Genomic DNA, 24,511 nt, shown 5'->3' on the forward strand with positions numbered 1-24,511 from the left:
TGGAGACATTCATCCATCTGTGCACATGGGCTTGTTTCCACCTTTGGCTGCTGTGAATCGTGCACCTGGGAATGTGGTGTTCAAATATCTCTTCCAGGCCCTTCAATCCTTTTGGGTGTGTACCTGGGAGAGAAATTGCTGAATCACATGGTAATTCTATTTTAACTTTTTGAGAAACATGAAACTTGGCTTTGTTTATTTATTTTTGTGGTGCTGGGGATGGAACCCAGGGGCACTCTATCACTGAGCTACACCCCTAGCCCTTTTTATTTATTTATTTTTTTATTTCTGAGATAGGGTCTCGCTAAATTGTCCAGGCTGGCCTTGAGCCTCAGCCTTTGGAGTCCCTGGGATTACAGTCTTGGCCACTGCACCCCGTGCCTGACAAGAAGCTCGCTTTTAAACTTAATATTCCTAGGAGTTCTTAAAGAAGTCTCTCTCTCTCTCTGTCTCTGTCTCTCTCTCTGTCTCTCTCTCTCTCTTTTGCTTGTGAAATGGGAAGTGAATACATATACATACATATATATGTACCGATATATATATATATATATATATATATATATCATATACATGTTGGTAACGGCTTTAAAGATGTAATTCACATACCATTCAGTTCACCTATTTCAAATATCGAGTCAATCAATGGTTATTTAACTATTCATAAAGTTGAGTAGTTCTCACCACCTTGTGTGGTACCACGTACGAGGGGATCTCTGAGTAACCAGTCCCCTGTTGTTGGACAAAGTGGTTGCTTCTGATCCAAGCAACGGTGAGTGAAAAATCTGATACAGAAGTGGTGTCAAACCCATGGGGAGATTTGAATAAATTCCTACAAGTGAAATGACTAGTCTCAGGGTGTGAACTTTGATAAGGATTTGTAGCTTTGATAATGATTGCCAAAGGCATCCTTATCAGAGGTCTCACCTTCTGTGCTATCACCTTTATCAGACTGCTAATCTTTGCTAATTTGAAAGTTTCAAAAGAAGCTTGTTCTACTTTGCATTTGTATCATTCTTAGTGAGGCTGAGATTATCTTTTCCTGGAAACTGTTTTTGTTTTTTTTTTTTTAATTGTCAGGTGTTTTCTTCTTTATATATAGAGATTCTTTGTGGCAAAATACATGTAGACATTTTTTTTTCCCCTTTTTATGGTGCTGGGGATGGAAACTCAGGGCCTTGCAAATGCTCTACCACTAAGCTTCACCACTAGCCCCAGAAGTTCTTTTTTTTTTTAATTCTATTTTTTAAAGTTTTAAAAAATTTATTCTAATTAGTTATACATGCAGTAGAGTGCCCTTCTCATTCGTCTGGTTGTACCAGATGTAGAGTTACACAGGTCATGCAATCATATACGCACATGAGTAATAATGTCTGATTCATTCTACTATTATTCTTACCCCATACCCCCTCCCCTCCCTTTATTCCCCTCCAAATACCTCTACTCCCACACACACCTTATTGTGAATTAACATCCACATTTCGCCTTTGATTTTTGGGGATTGGCTTATTTTGCTTAGCATAATATTCTCCAGTTTCATCTATGTCCTGGCAAATGCCATAATTTCATTCTTCTTTAAGGCTGAGTAATATTCCATTTGCTTTATCCACTCATCTGTTGAAGGGCACCTAGGTTGGTTCCATAGTTTAGCTACTGTGAATTGAACTGTTATAAACATTGATGTGGCTGCCTCACTGTAGTATGTTGATTTTTAAGTCCTTTGGGTATAAACCTAGGAGCGGGATGACTGGGTCAAATGGTAGTTCCATTCCAGGTTTTCTGAAGACTCTTCCTACGGATTCCCATAGCGGTTGCAGCCCGAGCAGTACTGTATGAGCGTACCTTTTCCCTAATCCTCGCCAACATTTATTGTTGCTTGCATTCTTGACCATTGCCATTCTGACTAGAGTGAGATGGAATCTCAGTGTCTTGCTAAGTTGCTGAGGCTGGACAAAGACGGGACCCAGTTTTTGTTTTCTCAGTTGTCCCCAAAACACTCATTGCAACACCCATTTTTTTTATGAGCAATTTTGAAAGATCGCCAGGCTTGTGGGGCCTGCAAGGAGGGCAGTTTTGAGGTGTGACGGGAATCTGAAGCTGTCCTGCCTGAAAACTGTTTGCCGCTCCATTGAAAACTTGGGAAATCAACCTGCTCCCAGCCTCCAGCTCTGGCACCAGCTGAGCCATACCCACCGGGAGGAGACCGGGTTTGGGGGAGGGATCGGTAGCTCCTGGTTGTGGAATGTCATAATGTTCCCTGAAACACTAGTAACAGCAGGCCCAACTGTGCCATCACAACCTGAATGACGAATCTGACACTTGGAAGGAGTTCAGGTGGTGGGAGGAGGTGGCGGCATCAGGGCCGAAAATACAGGTGAGTCACTGCTGGAGGAGGACCTGGTGGGCAGTCCAGGCACCATTAAATGCAGAGACGGTGTCATTGTCATCAGCAAACGGAGGAGGGGCTGCTCCAGGGCGGGATGATGATGTCTAAGGCAAGTGCCTTAGACAGCGGAAGTCCAGATCCAAGGTGTCCGCCAGGCCCCACGTCCTCTGAAGACTCTCAGGAAGGACCCTCCTGCTCATGTTGGCAGCTTGGTCCTCAGTGTCAGAGGCGGTGGGACCATTAAGAGGTGGCTCCTTGTGGAGGTCACAGGGGTTAAGGTGGTTCCTGGGGCCTGGCTCAGTTCTCTCCAGAGCCCCTCCCTGCACTCTGGCTTCCTGTCTTGCCATGTGACACCCTCCCCCGCCCCAACACACACACACACACACACACACACAGCCTTCTGCCGCAAGGGGGTGCAGCCAGGGGGACATTGCCATGCGGTTGGAGTTTCAGACTCCAGAACTGTGAGCCAAATAAACCCGTGTTTTGTTTTGGTTTTTCTGTCCTGGGGACTCAAACACCACCCAGGCTGCTCTACCACTGGGCAGCATCCCCAGCTCCTTTTTATTTTATTTTGAGACAGGGTCTGACTAAGTTGTCTGGTCTGGCCTCAAACTTACCATCCCCTGCCTCAGCCTCCGAAGTCACTGGGTTGACAAGCTGCACCAGGAGCCTGGCTGAACCTTTTACTGTGACACATGAGTTAGGGGCTCCGGAGCAGCCGCAGCTCAGTGGGTACAAATTGGGTGAAAGTCATTATTATTATTATTATTATTATTATTATTATTATTATTATTATTTGTAGTTGTAGATGAAGAGCATGCCTTTATTTTGTTCGTTTATTTTTTTGGGGGGGGGTACCGGGAATTGAACTCAGGGGCATTCGACTACTGAGCCACATCCCCAGCCTCATTTTGTAATTTATTTAGAGACAGGGTCTCAGTGAGTTGCTTAGTGCCTCGCTTTTGCTGAGGCTGGCTTTGAACTCGCGACTCTGCTGCCTCAGCCTCGTGAGCTGCTGGGATCACAGGTGCGCACCACCCGCCCAGCTTGTTTTTTGTTGTTGTTGTTTTTTATGTGGTGCTAAGGCTCGAACCCAGTGCCTTGTGCATGCTAGGCAAGCGCTCTGCCACTGAGGTACAGCCCCAGCCCCAGGAAAGTCATTTTTGGTTTGCAGAGAGGGTATGTGTGTGCCCCATTTCCCAGATGGGAAAATGTAAACTTGGGAGGTCCCATAAGCAGCTGGTTCCACCTGTCCCCAGGCCAGGCCCTGTTGGCTGGAAGGAGCTCCAGGCCCCAGATGAGGAACCTGTGGCCAGAGGAAAAGCCCCAGATGCACCCAAGAGGAGCTCCCTGAGTTCTGGAGCAGGAGGAGATAAGTGACCTGGGGACGAGGGGTTTCCTAGGCACAAGAGGGACTGGCCTCCATTCTTTGTAAGTTCCCCAGCCTCAGGCATTTCATTATAATAGCAGGAAATGATTGAAATCAGGGCATCCTTGATGTGTGGATCCATTCCTGGATTTCCCCCACCTTCACATGACATCTTCCCTCGCTGCTGTCTGTTTCTGAATGTCCATATTTCTGTTATAAAGACCAGTCAGGTGGGGTGTGGTGGCCCGGGCCTGGAATCCTAGCTCCTGGGGTGAGGGGTCTAGAGGTGTGCAAGTTCACAGCCAATGGCAGTAACTCACTGGGACACCCACTGTTGGATTTAGCCCCTCCCTGTTGCAATGTGACTTCATCCTAACTGAATGACATCGGCAAAGACACTTTCCAAATAAAGTTACATTCATGGGCAAGTGGGAATTTAGGACTCCAACAGATCTTTTTGAAAGACATAATTCAAACCGCACTACCTAACAAACATTTTTGTTTTTACGTCTGTTTTTCCCCAAAAAGACTGTTCAGGGCTGGGGTGGTGGCTCAGTGGTGGAGCGCTTGCCTAGCATGTGTGAGGCACTGGGTTCGATTCTCAGCACCACATATAAGAAAATAAATAAAAGTCAATCAACAACTAAAAAAAAAAAAAAAAAGACTCCATTCGGAATCATATTGGAAAACTCAATGTAATCTATGGCGTACAAACGTGCGTGGGGTTGACATGTCTCCTCTGTCCTCCCTGCCAAAAAAATCCCCGTAGATCATTGTATCATTTTTTTTTTTTAATTTTGAGAATCAGCTTGTCATTTCAGTTATAGCCCACACCTTATTAACTCTAACAGAGAGGCCATTCATTTTTGTAATTTGTACTTTCTGAAAAATACAGTTCCTTCTTATCAACGCTTTTGTCCCCTGTTCTGGGTTTTTGGCACACGTTTTAATTGGAGGGGGCCTTTTTTCTGGGACCAGTGAGCTGAAGCGCATCAGAAGGCCCTTGGGAAATCCAGGTCAGTGTGGCGGTGCTTGCTGGGGAGCTAAGTGGGAACAGGGTGTTCGGGAAGCAGAGAGTGGCCAGCTTTCCCCAAAAGGGGGCAGATGGGGACTCGGGGACAGGGTGGTGGAGTTGAGAAGGTGCCCTGTTAAAAAAAAACAAAACAAAACAACAAAACCCAGTGTGACCAGAAACCAGCCACACAGGCTTGAGGGGCCGGGTGAGGGGGCAGATTTCCCAGAGCCTCAGAAAGTTCTTGGGTCAAGTTTTTACTGGGGACGGGTCAGGCTCTGATTTGCAGTTTGAAGACTTGCCAGGGCAGCAGCCGGGGAGGTGTGTGGAGAGAACTGGGCCGTGGGACCAACCGGCTAGGGCAAGGGTAACTGGGGACTGCTGGACCGGGGAGAAGGAGGGGAGGTGGGAGGGCTCACCTGCAGGCCTGGGCGGTGCCCAGCGGGGGGCCTGGCATGATGCCCTCTCTGGCTCAGTGGCCAGGGTGGGCATCCCTCAGTGGGAGGCGCAGCGTGACCGCAGGTTTGGAGGGGAGATGCCCAAGAGGAGGCTGTGGGAGGAGGCGGGTCTGGCCCGGGGTGGGCAGTGGGTCCGTGGTCAGATGTCCAGCTTCCCACCCAAGCCCAGGGGTCAGCAGGAAGCTCCTGACTCTAGTGGAGCCGGGCCGGAGAGGCTGAAGGAAGCCTGCGGGGGCTGGTCCCAGGAGGATGCTGGCTGGCTCTGCACCCTGGAGCCAGTACCTGGACACCGGCTTGGGGGAGTCTCCCAGACTGGAGGGTGAACTGCAGAGGGGACAGAACCAACCCTGCCTCTCTGTGACATCCCAGACCAGGCGGGACTTTTCATGGCAACTGGCACTGATGCAGCCTGGAGTGGCTCTCCAGGTTTTTGCACCTGTGCTGTATGCTTTGCTTGACCGCCAGGCTGCCCTGGTGCAATCTTGCCCTTCGCGGCTCAGCGGGCAGGGAGGAGAGGAGGGGGTGTGAGCAGGGGCCTGGGCTTTTCTTCCAGCCTGGGGGGGCCTGAGAGGCTGGGCTCCCTGGAGAGAAGGAACCTGGGGGAGCAGCTGAGCTTGTGCTGCTAACTCAGCACCTTCTCTTTGATTTTGCAAACGGCAATGTGAGTGTTGAAAAAATTAAAAACAACACAGTTCCTAGATCTGTTCAGAGAGAGAGAGAGCACTCCAGGGGCAGGGGCACCGGAGCTGAACTTCAAAGGGTAGGAATGTGCGGGCAGCCAGGCAGTGAAGCCAGGCATCCAGCAGGTGTGAAAACCTGGAGGGCTGAAGGCTTAGTCTCCTGTTCTCCAGGCTGGAGGTTAATAGTGCGAGAACCAGAGAGAGAGAGAGAGACAGGGTGAAGAGAGGCTGCAAGAGGACCAGGGTTGGGGGAAGAAAGTCTGTCTGGAGGTGCGGGGTTGTCTCCTTACAGCCTGGGATCCAATCTTGGGGGCAGTAGAGCGGGGAGGGACTTGGTCCTGCACTTAGCACCTCCAGAGCTTCTCCCTGGCAGCTGTTCCTGGGGTGGGCTGGGGCGAGTGGCCAGCAGGAGGCACTGCCCAGTGCACAGCTGATAAAGCCTGCGCGGGCAGGGCCGTCGAAGGTGGGAGAACGCGGGTGCTTTTTTAGAACCTTTTATTCAAGCATACAGGAAAAAAAAATGCACAAGTCATACATGAACCACTTGACGAACTGTCACCATGTGAATGTGCCGTGCAGCCAGTGCCCAGATCCAAGAAGGAACATCCCCAGTCCCAGTCCCTGCTATTTGAACTTTAAATCAATGGACGCACACAGGGCGCAGTGCCTGGCTCTCTGCACGCCATGACGTTTGCGAGGACTGTCACCTCGTCCACTGTTGGCATTTGGGGCTGAGCAGTTCTTGGTGTGTCCCAGGCATTCAGCAGCGTTTCTGGCTGCGACCCACCCCACGATCCCTGTGGCCCCCGAGTCGTGACAACCAAACCACCTCTGCAAGTGGCCAGTTATGTCCCATCTGTGTGTGATGCATCAGAGCAGAGTCCCCTCAGACTGAGAGTCACTGTGCTTGTAGTCTTCTATCTTGTGAATCCGCCACAGTTTATTTAGCTACTATTTTTTTTTTTTGGACACTTAGGTTATTTCCAACTTCTGGTTATGCTGAGCAGAGTCATTGTGGACAACCTCCTAGGTTTTGGGGTGAACCTAAGTACGTATCTCCTTCGAGTTGGTACATAGGAATAGAATTGCTGAGTCACAGGAGGGTAGGTGTTTGCTCAACTTTATGGATGTGGCCAAACAAGTTTCCAAAGCACAAGTGACAAAATTTTATGCTCTCACCAGAAGCATAGGGTGTAACTCAGTATTTTCTTTTTCTTTCTTTTTTTTTAAAAATTTTTTAGTTGTAGATGGACACAGTATCTTTATTTTATTTACTTTTTTTTTTTATGTGGTGCTGAGGATTGAACCCAGGGCCTCACACACGTGAGGCAAGCGCTCTACCACTGAGCCACAACCCCAGCCTGGTATTGTCTTTTTCACATGAGCCTTCTGGTAGGTGTAGGGTATTGCCATACATCGATCATTTATTTATTTATTTAGGTTGTTGATGGATCTTTGTTTTATTCATTTATATGCGGTGCTGAGAATTGAACCCAGTGCTTTGCCCATGCCAGGCAAGCACTCTGCCACTGAGCCACAACCCAGCCCATACATTGATTTTAATTTGCATTTCTCCAGTGACTCATGATGTCAGGCATCTATCTTTTCAATTATTAGCCATTTGGAGATTACCTTGTGTGAAGGGTCCATTTTTTTTTCCTTTGGGGAGTCTACCTTTTTCTTATTGGTTTATAGGTGATCTTTATATATTCTAGTATAGGTCCTTGGGCAGATATTTCTAAGGCAGACATTTTGGAAGGGAAACTTTGGGGAGACATCCAGGAAGTAAGGTCAACAGATGAATGTGACTGGAAGTGAGGAAGAAGGAGGGGAGAATGAGGCACCAATCCTGGGCTAAGTGTTTTGGTGGCTAATGGAGCCATCCTGGACATAGAAGCATGGGAGGAGCCACAGGTTGGGGAAATGCTGGTAGATCTGAGGAGTCTGGGCAGAGAGAACACCAGCTTGCAGATGGATATGTTCAGGTCTGGGGTTGTGATAGTTAATTTTATGTGTCATCTTGACTGGGCTAAGGGATGCCCAGATAGCTGGTAAAACACTATTTCTGGGTGAGTTAGGCCGGGTGCTTCTGGAGGAGATTAGCATTTGAGTCAGCAAACTGAGTAAAGAAGGCCCCCTCTCCCCAGCGTGAGTGGGCCTGGTCCAATCTGTTGAGGCTCAGAACAGAACAAAATGGTGGAAGAAGGGAGAGTTCTCCTTCTCTCCTCTTGAGCTGGGACATCAATTTCTCCAACATGGGACACTGGAGTTTCTGGATCTTTGGACTCTGGGATTCACACACCAACATCCCCAGCAGTTCTCAGGCCTTCAGAATTGGACTGTGTCCTGTCACCCGCTTCCTGGTTCGTAAGGTGACAGATGGTGTACAGTGGGATTTTTCAGCCTCTATAATCATGTGAGCCAGTTCCCACAATACATCTCCTGTTAGCTCAATGTTCAATCTGCGCATTGGGGTGGGGAGATGGGGAAGGAAGGAGGTGACATGGGGGCCAAGGGCTACCGAGAGGCAGAGCACTAAATTGGCGCCCCCCACCCCCACCCCCGTTGTGATGATTGATTTTCTGTGTCAACTTGATTGACCCAAATATTCAGTAGAACAGGATTCTGTGTGTTCCTGTGAGTTTTGGGGAGATGAGTTTAACATTTCCATCAGTTGACCCTGCTATATGTGGATGGGCCTCATCCAATCAGGAGAGGCTTGGGATAAACAAAAAGAACTAATCCTTCTCTGAGTAAAGGGATTCCTCCTCCCACTGCCTTTGAGCTGTGCATGGGCCTCTTCCTCCTTGGATTTGAACTTTGGCTCTTGCTGGTCTCTAGCCTGCCAGCTTTTGGAATAGAGCCACTTCACTGGCTCTCTGGGTGGGTCTCCAGCTGGCCAGCTCACTCTGTCCATCTTGAGACTTGCTTATTCCATTGTAATGTGTTTCAGGCTGCTTTCTGTTGCTATAGCAAAACACCTGAGGCTGGGCAATTTACTTCTTTTTTCTTTTTTTTGAACCAGGGATTGAACCCAGGAGCATATGACCACTGAGCCACACCCCCAGCTCTATTGTGTATTTTATTTAGAGACAGGGTCTCACTGAGTTGCTTAGTGCCTCGTTTTTGCTGAGGCTGGCTTTGAACTCACGATCCTCCTGTCTCAGCCTCCTGAGCTGCTGGGATCACAGGCGTGCGCCACGGTGCCCAGCTGGGTAATTTATTCAAAGTAAACTACCTTGTTCATGGTTCTGGAGGCTGGGAAGTCCGAGAACATGGTACTGGCATCAGGAGGGCACTTCTTGCTGCGTCACAACATGGCAGAGGGCATCACTTGGCAAGACAGATCAAGTGTGCCAACTCAGGCTTCTCTTCTTCTTCTTGTAAAGCCACTAATGCCATCACGGGGCCCCTCCCTCGTGACCTCATCTAGCCCGACTCACCTCCAGTTGCCTTTAGTATTGAGCTTTGGGGATTAAATTTCCAATCCATGAACTTCTGGGGAACACGTTCAAATCACAGCCCTGTGCCAGCCGATTCCTGACCAATCTCTGTCTCCGTCTGTACTGACGGCCACCAGCCGTTTCTGTCTCTGAAAGCCCTAATACAGGGTTCCTCCCTTGGATCAGTGGGGGCAGGAGCCGGGTGTTGGGGGTTAAAGGAACGAGAGGAAATGGGGAGGAAGGGACCGAGATGTTGCCTCCAGGGATCCAGAGTGGGAGGAGGTTGTGCCTGTCACAGAGAAGAGGAGGCCAAGTGCTGGGGCTGCCTCCACCCCGAGCCTGAGGACGTGGGCTCTCAGGTTGGCCTAGAGGAGACTGGGAGGCTCAGGGTGCACAATATGGCTGCAGCTCAAGGAGGTGAAGGTGTGAGAGGAGCAGTTCACGGACATCCATGGACAGCCACGGGATTTGCCCCCAGCCTCGTAGAGGTGGCAGGAAAAGAGGGCAGTATTTTTCGTTTGTTGATTTGTTTGCTTTTTGGAACCTGGGATTGAACCCAGGGGTGCTTACCCACTGACCACATCCACATGCCCAGCCCCTTTTTATTTTTTATTTTTTTTATTTTGAGACAGGGTCTCTCTTGGCTGCCTATCAGCCTCGCTAAATTGCTGAGGCTGACTTTGAGCCTGCCATCCTCCTGCCCCAGCCTTCTGGGAGTGTGCCACCACACTTAGCTGGACAGAGGTTTTGGAAAGGAAATCTCTTTCCAGTGGGTGCCAAGGAGCCAGATGCAAGGACTTTTTGCAGTGATGTTTGTGAGGGTGAAAGTGAACCCCAGGGCTGTCCAGCAGGTGGGGAGCAGAGCCATGGAAAGGAGGGCTGGCTTCAGTGGACTATTACGCAGGAGGGGAAAGGACAGACCTCTGTGTCCTCTCTGCTCACTTTCTCAGCACTAGCGAAACATTCTGCTGAGTGCGAAAGAAAGCCGAGTTACGGAACGCGAGCACAGGGTGATAGTCTATATAAATTCTGCACACAGGAGAGCGCTGTCTGTTGGGTAGGGATGCCTCCCTGCGTGGGAAAGCAGATATGGATGATGGGAATGGGGGTCCCATGGGGACTACAGTTATTTCTTTTCTGGGTCCCTGTGGTTTTCAAGCGTGTCTCTTTCCAGGGGCTACAGAGAACAGATCGCGACAGGAGGGCAGCCAGGGAGTCCAGGGGCCAGAGTGGAATGTGACCTCCTTGTTCAGTGCAGCCAGGGGGCCAGGGACCAAGGTGGCCAGCAAGAGCAGAGGGAAGGAGGCCTCAAGGTACTGGGGACCCCGTGGACAAGCTGGTGACGTGTGGCGACGGGCGTCCAGACACAGCCATCCTTGAATCAGGGCCCACGTCGGGTACCACGGGTCCATGGAGGGCAGCAGGGGCCCGGCACTGGGGGTCCAACCCAGGGCCTCGCACATGCTACCAAACTCTCTGCCACTGAGAAGCTCCAGCCCCAGCCCAGGTCTCCTCTTCTAATGATGGTGAAGCAAAATTGATTTTTCTCATCTGGGCATATAGCTGTGGATAGAGAACAGTTCTGTCACTCCCCAAAACTCCCTTGCACTGACCCTCGAGGGTCACATCCTCCCTGCCTGGTCCTTGACAGCTGCCAGTCTGTTCTCGGCCAGGAATGTTCTCTTCCGGGACGGCTGTGCTGTAAAAATAGAATTTCTGTGTGGAATCTTAAGACTGGCTGCTTTTTAAAAATTTTTTATTTTTAGTTGTCTATGGACTCAAGGCCTTTATTTGTTTTTATATGGTGCTAGGATCGAACCCCGTGCCTCACACTATGAAGCGTGTGCTCTTCCACTGAGCCACAGCTCCAGCCCCAAGACTGGCTATTTTTTTTTTTTTTTGGTACTGGGGATTGAACCCAGGGCACTTGACCACTGAGCCCCATCCCCAGCCCTATTTTGTAGTTTATTTAGAGACAGGGTCTCACTGAGTTGCTTTGTGCCTCATCATTGCTGAGGCTGGCTTTGAACTTGTGATCCTCCTGTCTCAGCCTCCTGAGCAGCTGGGATTAAAGGAGTGTGCCACTCACCCCAGCTCCCCAGGCCTTTTTTATTTTAATTTTGAGACAGAGTCTTGCCAAGTTGCTTAGGATCTCACTAAGTTGCTGAGGCTGGCTTGGAGCTCATGATCCCCCTGCATCAGTCTCCCGAGCCGCTGAGATTACAGGTGTGTGCCAACGCGCCCAGCCTAAGATTGTTTTTTAACAAACTGTATTTTTTAGAGCAGTTTCCCAGCAAAATTGAATGGACCACACAGAAAGGTCCTGTATATCCATTTGCACACCAACCTCACCCTTGCCAATGTCCCCTACCAGAGGGGCACGTGTGAACATTCTCTGGCTTTGGGCAAAGGTACGAGGACATGCCCCCACGATTGCAGCATCTTGGAGTGGTGGCATCACGGCCCTAAAACTCGTCTGTGCATTGCCTGCTCATCCCACACTTCCCCAGGTTCCTGGTAACCATCGACCTTATTGTCAACTGGGCTTTGCCTTTTCCAGAATGTTCTATCATTGGAATCGCACAGTTTGCTGCCTTTTCAGATCGGCTTCTTTTAGTGATGAGCATTTAAATTTCCCTGTATGTCTTTTCACAGCTCCGGAGCGCGCCTCTTTTTACAGCTGAGCGATATTCCAGGGTCTAGTGGTCACCGTGTCTGTGCTCCTGCTGAACGGCGTCTCTGCTGCTTCCGAGGGTGGGCAACAAATGAGGCTGCAATGAACACCTGTGGACAGGTTTTTGCACGAACATAGTTCTCAGCTCCTCGGGGTCAACGCCAAGGCACTCCAGCGCTGGGTCATGTGGCGAAGCGTGTTTGGTTTTGTAATCCGTCGGGCTCTTCCCGGTGGCTGTGCCATTTCTCATTCGCGCCAGGGTGCTGTTATCAGCAACAGGGGCTCTAATCCAGGGGGGAAACCAGTTTCTTCCACACCCTGCTTTCTTCCTAAAATATTATATAAAAACATTTTTAAAATATTTTTTAGCTATAGATGGATGCAATATCTTTATTTCATTTATTCATCTTTATGTGGTGCTGAGGATCGAACCCAGTGCCTCACACGTGCTAAGCAAGCGCTCTGCCACTGAGCCACAGCCCAGCCCCATATAAAAACATTTTTATATTGTTAAAAAGAATCTGAAACCATTTCCAATGACAGCATCATGGATTTTTCTGTTTTCTTGCAGCCCTGGGGGGTGGAACCCAGGGCCTGCACTGGGCTGGGCAGGTGCTTGACCACTGAGCTGCACCCCAGCCCTTTCCATCTTATTTTAAGACAGGGCCTCACTAAGTCCTCCTGCCTCAGCCTCCCGAGTGGCTGGGCGCACGCGGAATTTCATCACATCCCTGCACATTGGACTTGACTGGGCACCTCAGGCTTGGTGCCAATTGGCCACTAGAATAATCTCCCACAGGTGTTGTGATGTGTAAATATTTACCCGTTTCTCAAATTTCTTCAGAATGGAGTCTGAAAGGCTGGCTGGAAAAGCCGAGCCCATGGAGGAGCCAGCTACTACCCTGAAAGCACGGAGCTCAGCAAGATTCTGTAAACAAAGTTCCTGTGAATCAGACACCACCGTCTGACTGAGAGGAGCAGTGAGCGTCTTTGAGGGACTGAGGTTGGCCACTCTTTCCTGGTGAACTGGACATGTTGGTTCGCTTGCACATCAGGATTTCTCTGTTGTTGTGTTTGTGTTTCGGGTGCTGGGGATGGGCCCAGGGCGGGGACGTTGGGCCAGTGCGCTCGCCTAGAGCCCCACGCCAGCCCTCCTCGGGTTATCTGTGATTTCTTTGCTTGTGATCTCTTTCATCTCTTGGTTGGAATGTAATTATAAGTTGATTCCTATAAGCTCTTTAAGTTTTTTCCCCTTGGCTGTACTGGGAATTGAAGCCAGTGCCTCACACATGCCAGACAATCACTGAGCTGCATACCCAGACCTCTAAAAAATGTTGTTCTCGGAGACAGGGTCTCGCTAAGTTACCAAGGCTGGCCTCACACTTGCCATCCTCCTGCCTCAGCCTCCCCTGGGGCTGGGAGGACAGGTCAGACCACCACGCCTGGCTACAGTGCACGTGTATCACCCTTCCAGCTCTCCCGGGATCTGAGGCTCAGGAGTGGTTCTTCCGCGGTGGCAATCAGATGTCAGCCGGGGATGCTGTCCTTTGAAGGCCTCATGGTGATTCACTTTGAAGGTGGCTCAGTTGCCTGGCTGCCCAGTTGGTGCGGGTTGTTGTTCATGGACTTATGGATGAATGGATTATCATGGGAGTGGCTTTGGTGTACAAGTGGGCTCTCTCTGCCACGCTCGATCTGTCTTGCCGTGTGGTGCCCTCTGCCAGGTTGTCATGCAGCAGGAAGACCCCCACCAGGTGCCATCATCAGGTTCTTAAGACTTCCCAGCCTCCGGAGCCATGAGCCAGATAAACCTCCGTTCTTTATAAACGACCCCACCTGTGGTATTCAGTTATAGCAACAGAAAGCGGACTAAGGCATATGGTAAGTAACGTAGTCATGGAAACAGCCATCATGAAGGCAGAGTTTCCTATTCAGAGTTCCCCTCAGAGGGCAGGCATGGCCCACTATACAGGGGGTCAGTTGAGGCAGAGAGAACCAAGGGAAAATGTGCTAGAGCTTTTATTGTGCTCTCCATGGGAAAGCCTAATCGTGCAGAGTTAGGTTTAGGATTTGGCAAGTTTGGATAATTTCAGCAGATTCTAGGGCATAGGGCTGTCCCCGGTTGCCTGGTACCTGGCCCTTGAGTAACTAGGACAGAGGAATATTGGCCTGGGGGGTAAGAGCGTCCTGTGCTGTGTCAACTTGGGACGGTTGGTCTTTGGAAAGGCGTGTTCCTGGGCACACCAGCTGTTTACTATCTCTGGAACTTAGCTAACTGTGGGAGGGGCCGTTGCTCAGGATGGCAGCGTCAAGAGGGCAAAACATGAGATAGTATCAGACCTAAGAAGCTTGGCACACAGACCTCTCCTCCCTCTGCCCTCTGCCCACCAGCTTCCTCCCCCGACCCCGCGCACCTGACCCTACTCAGATCCTTGCTCTGCCTGCCTGCCTTCCACGGCAGGGCTCTGTCCCTGGTCCTGTCTGCCTCCCTGGGTCCTGAGCCATCAGGTTCACCCCGGGGACTTCTGGGTCCCTCCTGGAGCCCTGGATCCAGGAGTCCAGCCACCTCCCGATGCCCCGATGTCTGTCATCCCCAGAGCTCATCTCAACCCTGTGCTCTGCCCAGGTGGGGGCTGAGCAGCCTCCCTCTGGGCTCCAAGGCTGTTCCCGTGGCTGAGTCACGCAAAGACATGAGCACACCGCGATTTCTCAGAAATCGGCTCTTTGCCAATCTGGCCCCAAAGAGCACGTGACCTTGAGGGACACAGAGGGGGCTGTGCTGGCCTTCCTCCCCTGCAGCCGGCTGCCCACCGTCTCAGTCCATTTTCTAGGCTATAGCGAGCGCCACGGACTGGGTCCATTATGAGCAGTGGAAGAGCATCTGTGCTCTATTCCGGGAGTCCCTGCGCCTGGCGCCATCATCAGGCCGGGGGCCTTAGCGGTGAGTCCCAAATGGCAGAAGGGCCAGGAAGTGTGCAAGAGACGGAACCGGGCCCCACTTGCCCTGTTTAACAGGACCTGCTACTGCAATCAGCAATCCCAGGACAGAGGTTCCACCTTTTAAGACTGTTAGGCAGTCACCCTGCGCTACCTGGGCGGGGCTGTGGCCGGGAGGCAGGGCACTTGTGGGCAGGCTGGAGGCCCGGAGTCCGTCCCCAGCCCTGGAACAAACAAGCTCCAGAATGAGCTTTGGAGGGAATATTCTAAGCATGGCCCTGGTCAGATCTGATGGGTCTTCCTCCTTCACCTCTCGGAGTCCCTCTTCCTCTGTCCCAGTGCCCGTGTTTCCATTCATCTGCCAAGACGCAGACACCTGACTCTGTCTGCCCCCAGACCCAGCCTCAGCCATTAGCCAGAGGGGATCCTGAAACAGTCACGGAGGGCATCTCCCACCCCCGCCTAGAAGGCCTATTGCCCCGAAGAAAGCTCAACCTGACCCTGGTCTGAGTCTGTCCCCCAGGGCTCCTGGGATGGAGGGGTGGTCCCCAGGATAGGGATGCTGAGAGATGACAGGTTGTTAGGAGTTGGGGGTCCAGTGGCGGTTGTTTAGCTCACTGAGGGCGCTAGAGAGGACCCCATGCTTTGTGGAACTCTGGTTAGCACTCATCAGAGTACTAGTTCTCAATGTCATAAAGAGAGCAGGTCTGGCCCGGGCATGGTGGCACATACCTGCAATCCCAGCAACTTAGGAGGCTGAGGAAGGAGGATCACAAGTTCAAGGCCAACCCCAGCAACTTAGAGGTAGGAAGTAGGCCCAAAATAATTTAGTGAGACCTTGACTCGAAATAAAAAAATAAAAAGGGCTAGGGATGTGGCTCGGTGGTAAAGCACCCCTGGGTTCACCATCCCCAGTACAAAAAAAAAAAAGCCCCGTGATGCACCCAGAGGAGAGCCGATATGGGTACCATGCCCTTGAACCTCCTGAGCTGTGTGCTAAGGAACCCTCTTTTCTTTATAAAGGACTCAGCCTCAGGATCTCATTGTAGTTACAGCAAACATGCCTCTTAGATGGAGCCACAAGCCCTTCCCTGCTAAACTCTGTAGGCCTTTGGGCGGCCGTGAGCATTTCCTGTTGCCTAGACCACAGGCCCCTGGCTTACTCATCACCATGCCAACACATCCTCTGTCTGCCTCAAAGTCACGTCCTCTCTGCTATCAGATTAATAAAGAGCAGATTTTGAGAAGTCATGGTGTGGGTGTGGGTGCGGACATGGCAGGTGTGACCGAGCCGGGGAACAGCCTTGGAGCAGGGCAGTTAGACGAGGCTGTAAAAGTCACCCATCACCTCCCATGCAGCCACCTTATTGGGGGACTCTATCCTGCAGATAAACTTGAGCACACGAGAGAATTCACAGGAAGTGAGTCTGTGCTGCATCTTTGTGATAGCAAAGCCTGAATAGCCATCCGGCACAGCCCAGTTCAGGACAGACAGTGGCACTCTGTGAAATGGGGGTCACGGTGTGGAAGGTGAGTCAAGTTCGGCCAGTAACAGAAGCTCAGGTGCATGGGGTCACTGTCAAGCACCTTGGCCTTATTTGTGATTTTTCTTTTTCCTTCCTTCCTTCCTTCCTTCCTTCTTTCTTTCTCTCTGGTACTGGAGATTGAGCTACTACTTAACCACTGAGCCCCATCCCCAGCCCTATTCTGTATTTTATTTAGAGACAGGGCCTCACTGAGTGGCTAAGTGCCTCACCATTGCTGAGGCTGCCTTTGAACCCGTGATCCTCCTGCCTCAGCCCCCCGGGCCGCTGGCATTACAGGCGTGTGCCCCTGTGCCTGGCCTTGTGATTTTTTCTTCATGTGCATTGAAACACCCATCCCATTTGCCCCTAGGAATTAAGTGCCACGATTCTCCACACTTTCCAGGTGAGGAGAGAACTGGGCAGTGCTGGGGGAGGGGGGCCTAAGGGACCTGCCCACAGTCAAGAGGGAGAAGTGACGCGGCCACTCGTGTTGAAGCTGGCCAGCCCTCGATGCTGATCTCCCGGCTCCGCCACCTCTCTTTGCTGGGGCGCCACCAAAAGATGTCTCAGCGGTTGTTCATTTAAAAAGCAGGAAATGTTTTTGGAAAATGTTAGCATTTAAGGGAAGCCGGGTAAAGAGAAATGGGAACTCGGTGCATTTTTGCAATTTTTTAAACCTAAAATCATTCCAAAGTAAAAGTTTATGAAAAAGAAAAAACACCTCAAAGAGCTATGTGTTCATCTATGTTCATAACAGACGGAAACCATCCCCGTCCATGACAGATGAACGGAAAAACACAACGCGGTCCGTCTGTACAGTCGGATGTTATTCAGTCTTAAAAAGGAAGAAGATGTTGACATGTGACCATGTGGATAAGATTTGAAGACATCAGGCGAAAAGAAACGAGTCACTCACAAGAGAACGGATGCTACATGATTGTCCTCATAGTGGGTCCCCGCCACCGTCCCATCTGTAGTGTGCTATCTATCCCGTAGCAAGACCTAAGAGAACCAACTTACATGGAGACAAGGTTTATTCTGGCTCTGTTTAAGGGGTTTCCATGCTCTATTGATTGGTCTTGTTGTTTGGGGCCTGTGACAAGGCAGCCCATCATGGAAAGAGTGTGTGTTGGGGGCTGGGGACGTGGCTCCAGTGGTAGCGCGCTTGCCTGGCATGTGTGCAGCCCGGGTTCGATCCTCAGCACCACATACAAACAAAGATGTTGTGTCCGCCGAAAACTGAAAAATAAATATTGAAATTCTCTCTCTCTCTCTTAAAAAAAAAAAAAGAATGTGTGTTGGAGCAAAATCACTCAGTTAATGGTCCAGATGAAAAAAGAGAGAAAGAAGAAGAGACTGGGGTCCCACAGTCCCCTTCAAGGGCCGCCCTCAATGACCTAAGACTTCCCACTAGGTCTTTCCTGCTCGAGTCTCCACCGTCTCCCAGTGGGCACCAAGCTGTCACACACACGGGCCTTTGAGGGATATTCAAAGTTCGAATCATAGCACTTAGAATCAGAAAGTGGAAGAGTGGGGGTCAGGGCCTCAGGGAGGGGAAGGGAGTTCATGTTTAATGAGGACAGAGTTTCAGTCTGAAATGACAAGAAAGTTCTGGAGATAGATGGTGGTGATGGGGGCAAGTGCCCTGAACGTGCCTAATGCAGCTGAGGTGCGCGCGCGCACACACACACACACACACACACACACTCACAGAGTTCAAACCTACTTCTGGGGAAACCCAGGTACGACCTTGAACTCCTCACCTCCTCCTGGAAGTCCTGATTTCCCAGAGCACTGGGCACCTCCTCGGGGTCTCTAGAGCCCCACGCTTCCCTCTGCTCACTGTGACGTCCACCCTGGGTCTTTGTTTCCTGCTTTTGCCATGTGTGGGGCCAGCCAAGAGCCAAGTCTATGCTGTCCCCTCTGCCCGTCCCCTGTGGCCTGGCACCACCTGTGCCCCAGCTGGACTGGTGTGAGGTGGGCGCCTCCTGCAGCCCTTTCCCCCCTCTCCCGGGGCCTTCCTCCTGCCCCTCCTGGCTCCGTGTCTCTGGGAGCAGACACCACCCAGGGGAAGGAGCCCTCCCCACCCTGACTGGGACCGAGGAACAGAACCTAGATCATCCACCCTCCCTGCTCCCCCGGCCTGGCTGCAGGGCCTGGCTACTAGACCCTCGGCAGGCACCCAGATCAGATCTCGGTCCTGTCGTCACCTCCTTCCGACTTCCCTGAGGACGGTAAAGCTGGTGCACAGAAAATGAAGCAAAAGTCAAGTCCAGGACCACACCAGGCCTGGAGAGGGGGGCGAGGACTCAGAGCGGGCAGGAACAGTCCTCGAGGTTGGAGAGCCTGGGCAGGCCTGCTGTGAGCCAGGGCAGAGTGGACAGGGCCCGGGGAGGCCGGCTCCCTCTCGTCTTAGCTGATCCCTTCCCGTTCCCTGCCAGCCCTGCCCAGGGGCACCCAGAGCATCCTCCGTGTTGACCAAGGCCAATATCTGCGGCCGTCAGACGAGCGGGATTGGCCAAGGCTTTAGGACTCTTGCCTCCAGGCGGTGGGCGTGGGAGGAGGTGCCAGGCTGTTTCCCCACCACAGACCCACAGACCTGGGTCAGGCCAGCTGGGAACAGAGGGAAGGAAGAAGAAGGCACTGGGTCTTGCCCAAGAAGTGGGATGAGGTGACCAGGTCAGAGGTAGAACCAGGCCCCGGCTGGGAAGGGAGGGGCTTCACCTGGGCCAGAGCCCCCTTTCCAACTGGGTGGTCCTCAGCTCCACCAGGGCAGGTGGAAGAACATCCTGAATGAACCGAACCCACCCCGCACCACCGAGGCGCAGGCCCAGAGGAGTGGTGGACATGGCGGGGCCCGGGGTTGGGGAAAGAGTATCTACCTCCTCGAGGGCCACAGAGGAAACGGTCAACTGTGGCAGCTCAGGAGCTTGACCTTCTCAGGGCCTATGCTGTGCAGGCCCAGTAGCAGTGAATGAGGAGATTAGTATGTACCCACACTTAGGGTCTATGACGTTAAGTTGTTAATGTGATAAAACTACTCTGTGTCTAAATTCCACCATCAAAGGAACAGGAGGACCCCTGCTAGGACACAGGGGCCTTTGTGAAAATTGCAAGAAGGCACCCCCAGGGCCTCATGGCACCCCGAGAGCAGGAGTGCACAGTGCCCACAGGCGTAGCTGTGGAGTCCCAGGTCAGGGCTCAACCCCAGGTCCACTATGTCTGAGCTGGGTAGACTGGGCCTTGCCCAACCTCGGAGCTTCAGAGTTTGCTCCTCAGCAAAACTGTGTCAGCAGGTTCTGTGAGGCTGTTGAATGTGAATATAGATGAGAAGAAATGTAGTGCCTGCCCAGGAAAAGCCCTCCCGAAGATCAACTGTGGATTTAGGATCATCGTCATGTTCTATGATGTCCCACACTTAAACGTAAAGTCGAAGCCCTACGTTGAACATAAAAGGCAGGCGTTGTTATCATCTCTGCTTGCTGCGTGGAAAAGTAAGGCTCAGAGAAGTTAAGTCTGAGAGCCCAGAGCCAGGGAGTGACCGTGCAGCGGACTGATCCAGCCCTTCAACCATGCCAGGCTCAGGGGCTGTCCTTCACATTGACCAGCGCAGCCAGAGGAAAATGGTGCTTGGTCTCTGAGTGGTGCCGGGAACAGCCGAGTCCCCAGGGACAGGTTCTAGCCCACCACTAGGTCCCTTATTCCAACCAGGGGCTCTTGGCTCTTTCTCCTGGTTCCAGGAAAATACTTCCTCATGGGCTACTCCCCATCTGGGGCCAGAGGCTTGGGCTGTTCCTGTGGCCATCAGGCCACTGCATGCAGGTTTCTGTGGATTTGTCACCCGAGTCTGTAGAGCTGGCATCACAGCCCAGGCTGCAAGGCAAACAGGCAGCATGTATCCAAAAGCTGAGTGAGTAGCCTTGGACCCAGACATTCTGTTGCTAGGATTTAATTTTAAGAAAAGAGTTAAAGGGGCTGGGGTTGTGGCTCAGCGGTAGAGCACTCACCTAGCAGGTGCGCACCCTAGGTTGGATCCTCAGGACCACATAAAAAATAAATAAAGTATTGTGTCCAACCACAACTAAAAAATAAATATTGAAAAAAATGAAAGAAAATAGTTAAAGACTTAGGCACAGTTTTAGCCACAATTTTTTTTTTTTTTTTGGCACTAGATATTTTACCCAGGGGCACTTAACCACTGAGCCACATTCCCTGCTGTTTTTATATTTCTTATTTAGAGATAGGGTCTCACTGAGTTGCTTAGGGCCTCTCTAGGTTACTGAGGTTGGCTTTGAACTTGCAATCCTCCTGCCTCAGCCTCCTGAGCTGCTTGGATTACCGGTATGCACCACTGAACTCAGTTTAGCCTACAGTTTTATGTAAGTGTGTGTGTGTGATACATATATGTGTGTGTGTATATATATGGGGGGTACTATATACACATGGAGTAACAGATATAAAATCAGTTTTTAGTTTAGGGAGGCTTAATCTGTGTGAATATGTGCTCAGTAGATTGAACATCCCTAATCTACTGTGTGTGTGTGTGTTGCTGGGGATTGAACCCAGGAGTGCTCTCCCACTGAGCTACATCCCCAGTCCTTTTTGTTTTGAATTGCCTTGGCTGACCTTGAATTTGCGATTCTTCTGCTGCCTCCCTTGCAGCTGGGATTACAGGCCTGTGCTACTGTGCCTGGTCCTAAACTATGTGTATTCTGGTGGGCGTGGGGGACGTTTTTTCTTCTTCGTGCAAAAAGTACGGGAACATTCCTGTGATTACAAATGACCTTTGGCCCCTGGGGCATGTTCTGTAATCCTCTAGATAAACACTTTTATTTTTACGCAAGTTAAACATTATTCTCTCTTTAATTAGAGAACATTTCTGGAAGGCCACGTGTAACATGTAACCAAAGTATTAGCAAGTCCTGGACTCACACCTGATGTTATTTGAAGCCCACCAGTATTCCAGGTTCCGAAAAACTAAAGTAAAGGTTACTGATTAGGAGGTCTCCAAACCATTTTTTTTTCTTTATCTTTCTTCCTGGAAATTTCGACTCTATTAATTAATATCACAGCCACTTAAAGGAGCTTTTCTCTCAGAAGTTACAATGCTGGGTAAAGGGGAAAAAAACAAAGAGTGATTTTACAAGGGGCAATTTTACAAAGTCAAGCTAATCTGGAATGGGTGGTGTAAAACAAAAGGCGGAGTCGTTGCTGCTGTTACAGATCTACATTTATAGATGGGGGGAAAATATTTGCCACTATCGAACAAAGACAGGTGGCTGGAAAAAGAACCGACTAGAGATAAGGCAAGGTAGTGAGCGATGGGAACTACAGGACCTGGAGGATAAACCCAGCTATGCCCAAGTGGAAGTTTCCAGAAGGAACCGGAGTGTTCCAGCTCCACAAGGCTGAGTCCTCCTCAGATCTGCTCAGCAGGATATTGCCAGGACCCAGCATGGTGTTTTTCACTTGGTAGATGCTCAATAAACAGCTGTTGAAGGAGTTGAGTTAATTGGAGTATTGACTATTTCAAGCTGAAGTCACTTGAGCAAGGTGACAGCAGGCGGGGCGTCTGACTCTTTGAAAACACAGCAAGCCATAAAGCTTCTTGGGGGAGGGATGTCTCTCACATAGCAAGCCTGGAAACAGCCTTGACTACTGGAGATTGGTTATAACTGAGTGGTAATGAACTTGAGTGAATAACCCTTATCTTCCAATAGCTTCTGTACAGCGCTTTGTAACACACCTTGAATTTACTACCCTTGTTCAGAGATCCATCTGTGCTGTCGCCCCTTTCCAAGATGATTATTTGTCTAAAAAGTATAAGAGCATCGTGCTCTGGCGATTTCTTCAGATCTCGCTGTCTTGTGAAGGTTCCTATGTGCATGTAAGATTAGTAAAACCGTCACTTTTGTCTATCAGATTTTTTTCTGCCCCCTGAACTGGGGACTGAACCCATTGATCTACATCCCCAGCCTTTCTTATCTTCTATTTTGAGATAAAGCCTTGCTAAGTTGCCAGACTGGCCTTGAACTTGTGGTCCTCCCGCCTGGGGGGAGGTGGGAGGACAGGCGTGCACCACTGCACCTGGCCTTTAGCAGTAGCTCTTTTATTAACTGGGTCCCTAGATGCGGTCAGACACCCTGAAGAGCGCTGGAGGGCCTCTTCCTCCTTCCCCTGCCTTGTGGAGGAGAGCCGGGACTTGAACAAAAGATGGGCAGGGACTTCCTAATGGGTTGGAAGTTGGGTCTCTGGGAACACTAGCTCCCAAATGGGCTGCAGGAATGTGAGGGGGGGTGTAAGGAGGGGGACAAGGTGTGGTGTTGGGAACAGAAGATTGGACAGAAGGGGCAGCGAGCCAGGTTCTTCCCTATCCACCCCAAGGAGACACAACCAAACAAGCCCCTGCCTGCTGCCCCCACACAGGAGCATCCTCGTGGCCCCCGAGGGCTGACATTGGGTCCCCTGTGGAAAAGATCTCCTGCAATCAAGCTCCCCATTGACATGAACACTGTTAGCTCTGTACCCCACGTTCCAATATAAGATTTAGGGAAACTTCCAAAATGAAAGGCAGAGATGAGAATAGATATGGAAGGGGCCCCTCAAGATACCAGAATCAGGGCTGGGCATATGGCTCAGTTAGTAGAGGGCTTGTCTTGCATGCATAAGGCCCTGAGTTTGATCCCCAGCACCAAAAAAAAAAAAAAAAAAAATCACATAAAGAGAAGGAAACTTACAAAACAAAAGCAATGCAGCCCTGTTATTGTTGGTATTTTCGGGAGGGAGAGATGGCATCAAGCAACGTGGGTGGATGTTTCAAGGTGCTTCTGCCTAGCCCCAGAGTGGAAAGTACCACGAGTCTGCGCAGTGACGAGTGGGTGACACACGTGGTCCATCCCCCGTGGACTGTTATCCAGCCACCAAAGGAACGATGCCTGCAACATGCTACAACGTGGATGAACCCGGAGAGCATTCCGCTAAGTGAAAGAAGCCAGATACAAAAGCCACAAACCGATGTGACTCATCCAGGACAGGCCACTCCGTGGGGACAGGAAGGGTAGCATTGTTGGCCAGGGCTGAAGGGAGAGTGGCAACCGTGGTGGTGACTACGGCTAAGGGGGCTGGGGTTTCCTTTCCAGATAATGAAGAGTGTTCTAAGTTGAACTGCAGAGATGGCCTCACTATCTCGTGGACACAGAAAAAACCACCAGAGTGTACACTCGGAAAGGGTGAATTTTATGATACATGAGTGATATCTCAAGAAAAAAAAATGTGTAGATTCTGACCCACACTAAAAACAATGCCGACAGAGAGAGAAAGAAACAAATGGCACATGCCTGTCATCCCAGCTACTGGGTGGTGGTGGTGGTGGGGAGGCTGAGGAGGGAGGATCCGGCCAGCCTCGGCAACAGTGGGATCCTGTCTCAAAATAGAAAAGAGAAAGGATTTGAGATTAGCTCACAGGTAGAGCACTTGCCTAGTATGCTTGAGGTCCTCCCCAGGTTCAGTCCCCAGTACTAAAAAAGGGGGAGAGAGAGAGAGAGGAGAGAGAGAGAGAGAGAGAGAGAGAGAGAGAGAAAGGGGGTGGGGAGAGAGAATCTAAAACCATTTAAGTAAATGGAAAACACAAAAACATACTGTACATCCAGCAGAATCAAGAACAAAGAAAAAGATACACGTCAAGCTTTCTAGCAAGGTTGTCTGGGATGGGGAAGGATGTAGAAGGGAACTTGTAGGCTCTCTGAAAAACCAGGGAAAAGAATATTTCATATTTTAAAATTGAAATGGAGAAAATGAAATGTGAAGAAATGTTCAAAACCTCAATCATCTCATTATTATTTTTATTTTTTTGGTGCTGGGATTGGACCCAGGGCATACACTGGGAAGGGCTCTGTACCCCCAGCCCTGAGCTCATTGTTGAAGACCAGGGCAAAAATAGAGGAAATAAGAACTTGTTTTACCGAGTACGACAAAGAACAAAACAACTGTAGGGAGATGGAATTTATATAGAGATAAGAAAACCAGG

The 24,511-nt window shown here is 50.5% G+C and overlaps 1 protein-coding gene and 1 long non-coding RNA gene across 4 annotated transcripts in view; one reads left to right on the top strand and one right to left on the bottom strand.

Annotated features, from left to right (window-relative positions):
* Window positions 1-24,511, bottom strand: part of Hnrnpm (heterogeneous nuclear ribonucleoprotein M) — a 230,330-nt gene that overhangs the window by 188,129 nt on the left and 17,690 nt on the right. The window lies entirely within an intron of this gene.
* Window positions 12,848-17,749, top strand: LOC124092623 (uncharacterized). 3 transcript variants are annotated; one of them, XR_006851667.2, is made up of 4 exons: window positions 12,848-13,025; window positions 13,497-13,903; window positions 16,348-16,489; window positions 17,243-17,749. It is a non-coding gene; the product is annotated as an uncharacterized LOC124092623 (long non-coding RNA). The 3 variants fall into 3 exon arrangements; XR_006851669.2 differs by having other exon boundaries at window positions 12,855-13,025; window positions 13,747-13,903; XR_006851666.2 differs by lacking the exon at window positions 12,848-13,025 and having other exon boundaries at window positions 13,068-13,903.

The sequence above is a fragment of the Marmota monax genome, unplaced genomic scaffold (genome assembly GCF_021218885.2).
Source record: "Marmota monax isolate L192 unplaced genomic scaffold, Marmota_monax_Labrador192_F-V1.1 WCK01_AAM20220418_F8-fsc00102, whole genome shotgun sequence".
In the NCBI taxonomy this organism is placed as follows: domain Eukaryota; kingdom Metazoa; phylum Chordata; class Mammalia; order Rodentia; family Sciuridae; genus Marmota; species Marmota monax.